The sequence below is a fragment of the Amblyraja radiata genome, chromosome 39, assembly GCF_010909765.2.
Source record: "Amblyraja radiata isolate CabotCenter1 chromosome 39, sAmbRad1.1.pri, whole genome shotgun sequence".
NCBI classification, from domain to species: Eukaryota; Metazoa; Chordata; class Chondrichthyes; order Rajiformes; family Rajidae; genus Amblyraja; species Amblyraja radiata.
The window spans coordinates 15094804-15103306 of NC_045994.1; positions in this window are offsets into that span (position 1 = coordinate 15094804).

An 8503-nucleotide genomic window follows, 5' to 3' on the forward strand; every position below is an offset into this window, starting at 1 on the left:
CCCGATCTAAGTCATGAAGCGAATGAAATGTTTACTCTCAACAGAAAATGCAGGTGATGTTGTCTCCGGAAGTTGTGTATCAAAGATCCTATAGCGGAGCAAGATCGGCCACTCCTGCTAAATGCAATGAGCTGACGTGTAGTACGCAACAGAGCGGAACGTGGGCCTTTTTTTCATCCATTTCCGTAACCGGACCCGACCCGACTCGCAGTTTAATCAACGTTGCGGGGGAACAGTTTGTGTTAATAAGTTATAATTCTGAAAATGAGGAGAAGATTTTTACCAAATAACTTTTATTTTTACGAGGATGTTTCCGTAACCGGCTTCCGTCTCCGCACTAGTATCTTTGCTCCGCTACGGGATCTTTGGTGCGGAGACGGAAGCCGGTTACGGAAATGGGGCCGAAAATTACCCACGGATCTGCCCATGACCGTACTAGGTCTTTTTTCGTCGAGTGGACTATCTTGCTCGCTATAGGATCTTTGCTGTGTACTTTGTTATCTGCTGACGGAGAGCCTATAGTACGATCCTACCACATGTTCATCAGGCGCGGAGGTTGGCGGTGAGATGGGGACATTCAGATGTCTGTTGGTGCTCAGATCAATGGTCGCTGCCGTCTGCTCCCTGTCTCAGACATTCCTTTAGAGGTTCCCTCAGTCCACTGGCCAGAAGTAGTAGAAGTCCACTGGCTGGAAGGAGTAGAAACAGGAACCTGCAGATGCCGGTTTACACAAAAAGACACAAAGTGCTGGAGTAACTCAGCGGGTCAGGCAGCATCTCCGGAGAATGTTGATTCGGTGACGTTTCGGATCAGGACCCGTCTGATCTTATTGAAACCTTTAAGGGTTTGGACACGCTAGAGGCATGAAACATGAGGGAGTCCAGAACCAGGGACCACAGTTTAGGAATAAGGGGTAAGCCATTTAGAACGGAGACGAGGAAACACTTTTTCACGCAGAGAGTGGTGAGTTTGTGGAATTCTCTGCCTCAGAGGGCGGTGGAGGCCGGTTCTCTGGATACCTTCAAGAGGGAGCTAGATAGAACTCTTAAAGATAGCGGAGTCAGGGATACGGGGAGACGGTACAGATTGGGGATGATCAGCCATGATCCCATTGAATGGCGGTGCTGGCTCGAAGGGCCGAATGGCCTACTCCTGCACCTATTGTCTATTGATCTGCCAACAGTTATAAAACACAAAATACATGAAACATGAAATTAAAGTGATGAATGGAAAGGATTGGGTATGAGCAAAGATTGGGGTGTGGTGGGGGGGGGGGGTGTCAGTCTACCCCACGATAGAAGGGGGAGGAGTTGTACAGTTTGATAGCCACAGGGAAGAAAGATCTCCCATGGCATTCTGCCCTGTATCTAGGTGGAACCTGTCTGTTGCTGAAGGTGCTCCTCAGGTTGACCAGTGTGTTACCTATCTGTGTTCTCCAGAGCTGCTGTCTGGCCCGCTGAGTTAAGGGCCTGTCCCACTGTAAGAGCTCTCCCGAGTTTTAAAAAAATCAAACTCGTGGAAGTACGTAGAACGTACGTAGCGGGTATGTCAGAGCTCGGGATGCTGACGGCAGGTACTCGGGAAACGCTGTAAGCTTGGGAAGACTCGTGAAGATCTTTCAACATGTTGAAAAATGTCCACGAGAGCCCCGAGTACTGACAAGCGGCTATTACTGTAATTCTCCGAATTCGAATCAGAGGAAACTCGGGAGAACTCTTGAATTAGCTTGTATAGTGGGATAGCGTGTACAACCTTTCCCTGTACTGCCTGGCTGTTCACAGCCTGTGCTATGTAAAAGCAATATCACTTGTAAAAGCCAAGAAGTATTACACCAACGTGTTAGATGCTGTTTGCGTGATTAACTCGGTTATCAAAATGCTATTTATTTGTTGCTGTTGTACAATACTAGTCAAGGGTCTGTGGGCTTTGATGCCAGTGCAGGGTGGGCTCCCCACACCCATCCTCTGGCAAGAGGGGCTTCAGGGGGCTGGGACATAGTCTACAGGGCCTGGTGATCCTGGAGGATTCAGTGTGCATCACACCCAGGAGGTTTTGTGGGCTTCTGACTGCTCCTCAATCTCTGCCGCCCCGCGGGACAAACTCATCTGGACCCCCTGCGGTAAATACCTCGGCTCTGACTGCAGGGGTGATATCTGGTGCTGTATGTTGTGAAAGACTGAAGCCAAAGTAATGAACGCACCACGCTGGCGATGGGATAGCCTATATATTGTGAACTGTAGAAACTTCAATAAAGGTGAGCTGAATTCTGACTCTGGTGTTTGCGAATCGTGGACCCATGGAGGCCATTTGGGCCATTAGACTTCTCCCATTAGTCCAACTCCCATCCCCCCCCCACAACTGCAATTTTAATTTTCTTTTTGGGTATTTGTCCAAAATATTCTCCAGCTCCCCACACTCTTCCTGGTTGCATCCAAAACATAAATCTGATTCCAGTTCTCCAGCCTCATAGGTTCATAAATCACAGGAGCAGTGTTGGACAATTCAGTTCCTCCAGTCTACTCTGCCATTCAATCATGGCTGATCTATCTTTCTCTCTCTCTCTCTCTCTCTCCTAACCCCATTCTCCTGCCGTCTCCCTATAACCTCTGACACCCGTACTGATCAAAAATCTATCTCTGCCTTTAAAATATCCACTGAGGGCCTCTACAGCCTTGTGTGGCAAATAATTCCTCCTTGCGTATGACGTGCACAGCCTAAAGTTGCAGGACATAGAAAACATAGAAACATAGAAATTAGGTGCAGGAGTAGGCCATTCGGCCCTTCGAGCCTGCACCGCCATTCAATATGATCATGGCTGATCATCCAACTCAGTATCCCGTACCTGCCTCCTCTCCATACCCTCTGATCCCCTTAGCCACAAGGGCCACATCTAACTCCCTCTTAAATATAACCAATGAACTGGCCTCGACTACCCTCTGTGGCAGAGAGTTCCAGAGATTCACCACTCTCTGTGTGAAAAAAGTTCTTCTCATCTCGGTGTTAAAGGATTTCCCCCTTATCCTTAAGCTGTGACCCCTTGTTCTGGACTTCCCCAACATCGGGAGCAATCTTCCTGCATCTAGCCTGTCCAACCCCTTAAGAATTTTGTAAGTTTCTATAAGATCCCCTCTCAATCTCCTAAATTCTAGAGAGTATAAACCAAGTCTATCCAATCTTTCTTCATAAGACAGTCCTGACATCCCAGGAATCAGTCTGGTGAACCTTCTCTGCACTCCCTCTATGGCAATAATGTCCTTCCTCAGATTTGGAGACCAAAACTGTACGCAATACTCCAGGTGTGGTCTCACCAAGACTCTGTACAACTGCAGTAGAACCTCCCTGCTCCTATACTCAAATCCTTTTGCTATGAAAGCTAACATACCATTCGCTTTCTTCACTGCCTGCTGCACCTGCATGCCTACTTTCAATGACTGGTGTACCATGACACCCAGGTCTCGCTGCATCTCCCCTTTTCCTAGTCGGCCACCATTTAGATAATATTAGGACAACTTGTTCTATTTGATTGAGCACGCCAGGTTGATTGCATTCGTCAAAACAGGGCGGACCACGTGAAGGTTGCAATCTCCCACCCCAACAAATAATTCCACAGGTTCACCGCCCTCTGGCTAAAGACATTTTTCCACATCTCCTTCCTAAAAGAACATCCTTTAATTCTGAGGCTATGATCTCTAGTCCTGGACTTTCACTCTCAACCCCATTCTCTTGCCTTCTCCCCATAACCTTTGAAAACCTTACTAGTCAATTTTGTATTAATTAGATGCAACCCGACAGTTTGCTGTTCTGTTGTGCACCTGTAAAAGTTTGTCATAGTCACTGGAGTCTCCTTAGAAAATCGAGGCACTGGTCTGCCTGCTTGGCTGTTATATCAACGTGCTCATGGAATCTTCTTGCATAAGGCGTGTGCAGCCTAAAGTTGTAGGACAACTTGTTCTATTTGTTTGTGCACGTCGGGTTGATTTCATTAGTCGAAACCGGGTGAACTACGTGAAGGTTGCAATCTCCCATCCCAGTAATGGAGTATGGAAACAGGCCCTTCGGCCCAACTTGCCCACATCGGCCAACACGTCCCACCTGCCTGCGCTTGGTCCATATCCCTCCAAACCAGTCCTATCCATGTACCTGAATGAATGAATGTTTATTGGCCAAATAATCACATACAAGGAATTTGCCTTGGTGCTCCGCCCGCAAGTGACAACATGGCATACAGTGACAGTCCATCATCGGTTCTCACCTCCCAACCATCGAGGGGATCTATCGCAGTCTCTGCCTCAAAAAGGCTGCCAGCATCATCAAGGACCCACACACCATCCTGGCCACTCATCTCTCTGCTGCCATCAGGTAGAAGGTACAGGAGCCTGAAATCTGCAACATCCAGGTTCAGGAACAGCCTCTTCCACACAACCATCAGGCTATTAAACACAACTTCAAACAAACTCTGAACTATAACAACCTATTGCACTTTATCTGTTTACTGATGTGTATATATATATATTCTATGGTATATGGACACACTGATCTGATCGGTATTTATGACTACAATATCCTGTTGTACTGCAGCAATGCAAGAATTTCATTGTCCTATCTGGGACACATGACAATAAACTCTCTTGACTTGAATGACACATAAAATATTATTAATTAAACATTTAAATTCAATAAAATACCAGAACAAAAGGAGGCTACAGATTTTTGGTCTTAACTATTTCTTAAACATTGGGATCGTCCCAGCCTCAACTACTTCCTCTGGCAGCTTGCTCCATACACCCACCACCCTTTGTGTGAAAAAGTTACCCCTCAGATTCCTATTAAATCTTTTCCCCTTCACCTTGAACCTATGTCCTCTGGTCCTCGATTCCCCTACTCTGGGCAAGAGATTGTGCATCTGTGGTTGAAAGTGCATTGCAATCCAATCTGATGGGAATTGGGGGATGAAAAGACCACCCAAATCTTGGGTAAATATTCTTTGAAGACACCCAAGGGTGCTGTTGCTCTGGGGTGGAGTTTACACACCAGCCAGTTGGAGGCAGCAGAGACCAAAGTAATTGCACTAAAGGACACATGGTGCTGGAGTAATTCAGCAGGTAGACAAAAATGCTGGAGAAACTCAGCGGGTAAGGCAGCATCTATGGAGCGAAGGAAATAGGCAACGTTTCGGGTCGAGACCCTTATTCAGACTCTTTCAGCGGGTCAGGCAGCATCTCAGGTGAACATGGATCGGTGGCATTTCAAGCCGGGATCCTTCAGATTGAGTTGGAGGGGTGGGGGGAGAAGAGAGAAGAAAGCTGGAACAGGGGAGAGGCAGGACAGAGCGTGGCTGGTAAAAGGTGGGCACAGGCGAAGGGGGGGTTTTGATACACAGTTGGTTGGAACAAAAAGGCCAGTCGGAGTGGGGGTCAGGATTGAAGAGATGAAGATTGTGAAACCACAAGGAGTAACTGCAGGTGGATCAGTCTCATTTTTCCATTGGACTCCCGGAATTCAGATCTGTGAACGCACACTGGGCCGTTACATAACCCCCTGTGACAGGCATGAAGGGACATATAATTCCTGATGTGCATTCAGTAGGGTTGTGATCAGAACATTGAAAATTCAGACCACGAGAGAGAGAGAGAGAGGGAATAAATCCGGGCAAGTGGGAAGACAGTAAATCCTTATTCAGTTAGATTTAACGTGGATATAGAAAATAAAGAGAATTTGTGCAGGTTGTGACAAGGTTAAGGCAAAGGTAGACAAATTCTTGATTGGAACGGGTGTCAAGTGTTATGGGGTGAAGGCAGGAAAATGGGATTAGGCGGCAGAGATCAGCCATGATTGAATGGCGGTGTGGACTCGATGGGCCAAATGGCCTAATGCTACTCCTCTCACTTGCGCAAGTTAATTTTTCCAGGAAGGAATATGATTTGGCTTAAGGAGAACAGATGCAACAGGTCAGGTAGTATTATGGGTGTGGGTGTGATAGAGGGAGGTCAGTGGGGACTCACCAGACCAGTTCCAGAGATGGGGAGTCAAGAGGCTTTAATTGTCACATGTCAAGAGACAAGAGTGTTTTATTGTCATATGTCCCAGATAGGACAATGAAATTCTTGCTTGCTGCAGCACAACAGAATATGTAAACCAAGTACATAAACAAGAGAAAAAAAGTTCAGTGTGTATACACACACACATACTCAAAAACAAACAAATATAGTGTAATAATAATAATAATCTGTTGCAGTTCAGAGCTTATTTGTTGCCGCATTTAATAGCCTGATGGCTGTAGGGAAGAAGCTGTTCCTGAACCTGGACGTTACAGTTTTCAGGCTCCTGAACCTTCTTCCCGATGGCAGTGGTGAAATGAGTGTGTGGGTCTCTGATGATGTTACCTGCCTTTTTAAGGCAGCGAATCCGTTAAATTCCTTCGATGGTGGGGAGGTCAAAGCCAGTGATGGACTGGGCTGTGGACACAACTTTTTACGGCCTTTTCCGCTCCGGGACGATGGAACTGCAGCTTTACAGGCCCATTAATGCAATAATGCAACAAATAAGTATACAATAAATGTTATGATGTTATACAAGGTAGCTAGGCCATAATAATGCAAAACTAAAATATATAGTGCAACAAAAAAAACATTTCACTGTAGATTGGTGCTAAAGTAAGGTTGTGCATTGTTCAGGGTAAACCAAAGTGCTGGAGAAACTCAGCGGGTGAGGCAGCAACTATGGAGCAAAGGAAATAGGCAACATTTTGGGCTGAAACCCTTCTTCAGACCTTGTGCATTGTTCAAGAATAGCCTGCTTGAAAGAAGCTATTCTTGAACCTTGAGGCCACGGTTTTCAGGCTCCTGTACCTTCTTTCCGATGGTAGCAGCGAGATGAGAGCGTGGCCAGGGTGGTGTGGGTCCTTTTTGAGGCAGCCCTCCTGTAGATCCATTTGATGGCGGGGAGGATTAAATATAAACACATAGGAAGTAGGTGCAGGAGTAGGCCATTCAGCCCTTCGAGCCAGCACCACCATTCAATATGATCATGGCTGATCATCCAGAATCAGTACCCCGTTCCTGCTTTTTCCCCAGATCTCTTGATTCTGTTAGTCCGGAGAGCTATATCTAACTCTCTCTTGAAAACATCCAGTGAATTGGCTTCCACTGCCTTCTGTGGCAGAGAATTCCACAGATTCACAACTCTCTGGGTGAAAATGTTTTATGAGGAGATTAAACAAATTAGATTTCTGTTCTCCTGAGCTTGGAAGAATGACTGGTGAAACGTTCAGAATGCTCCAGTAAAATGCAAAGTCGATGATTCCCATGTCAGGGGTCACACCCTCAAGATAAAGGGTTGGACTATTAGGACAGATTAGTTTAGTTTAAAGACACAGCATGGAAACAGACCCTTCGGCCCACTGAGTCCATGCCAACCATTATCACTCATTCATACAAGTTAGAGTCATCGAGTTATACAACATGGCCACAGGCCCTTCGGCCCAACTTGTCCATGCCGACTAAGATTTTGTTTAGTTTATTGTCATATGTACCGACGTACTTTGAAAGCTTTTGTTGGATGCTAACCAGTCAACGGAAAAGCTACAATCAAGCCGTCCACTGTGTACAGCAGAGTAGAGATTTAAAAGAGTGGAACGATTACAATGCATAATTGCAGATCTACTTCTGTGACCAGCACACAAAGAGTTGCCTGGTATGGGCGCCTCCTTGGATAGTTGCTCCATCTACACCAGTCCCACCTGCCCGTGTTTGGCCCATTATCCCTCTAAACCTTTCCTTTCCATGTACCTGTCCAAATGTCTTTTAAATGTTGCTATCGTATCGGCCTACTTACTCAACTACTTACTCTGTCTGAAGAAGGGTCTCGACCCGAATCGTCACGCATTCCTTCCCTCCAGAGATGCTGCCTGTCCCGCTGAGTTACTCCAGCATTTTGTGTCTATCTTCGGTTTAAACCAGCGTCTGCAGTTCCTTCCTGCACACTCCACTCTATGCTACATCTATGCTGGGATGTGTAGACTGTAAACAACTCGTGCTGTCCATGCCCTGGGAGAGAGCAGAGGGCACTTGGAAATAGTAGACATCTCCTCTGAATGCTCGATCCATGCACCCACCACCCTGGCCTGTATGTGAAAGATTACAGGTTTGAAAGAATTAATAACCATATAACAATTACAGCACGGAAACAGGCCATCTCGGCCCTTTAAGCAAAGCAAGAATTTCATTGTCCTACACAGGGACACATGACAATAAACTAACTTGAACTTGAACTTGAACTTCTAGTCCGTGCCGAACACTTATTCTTCCCTAGTCCCATCTACCTGCACTAATCTATGGATTCAGATTCATATTCAACTTTAATTGTCATTGTTAGTGTACAGTACACAGACAACAAAATGGTTCTGTGCTATCCCAATTTAGGGACTATTTACAGAGGCAAAACCTGTACATCTTTGGGACGTGAGAGGGAACCCGCGTCCTTACAGGGAGAACATGCAAACTC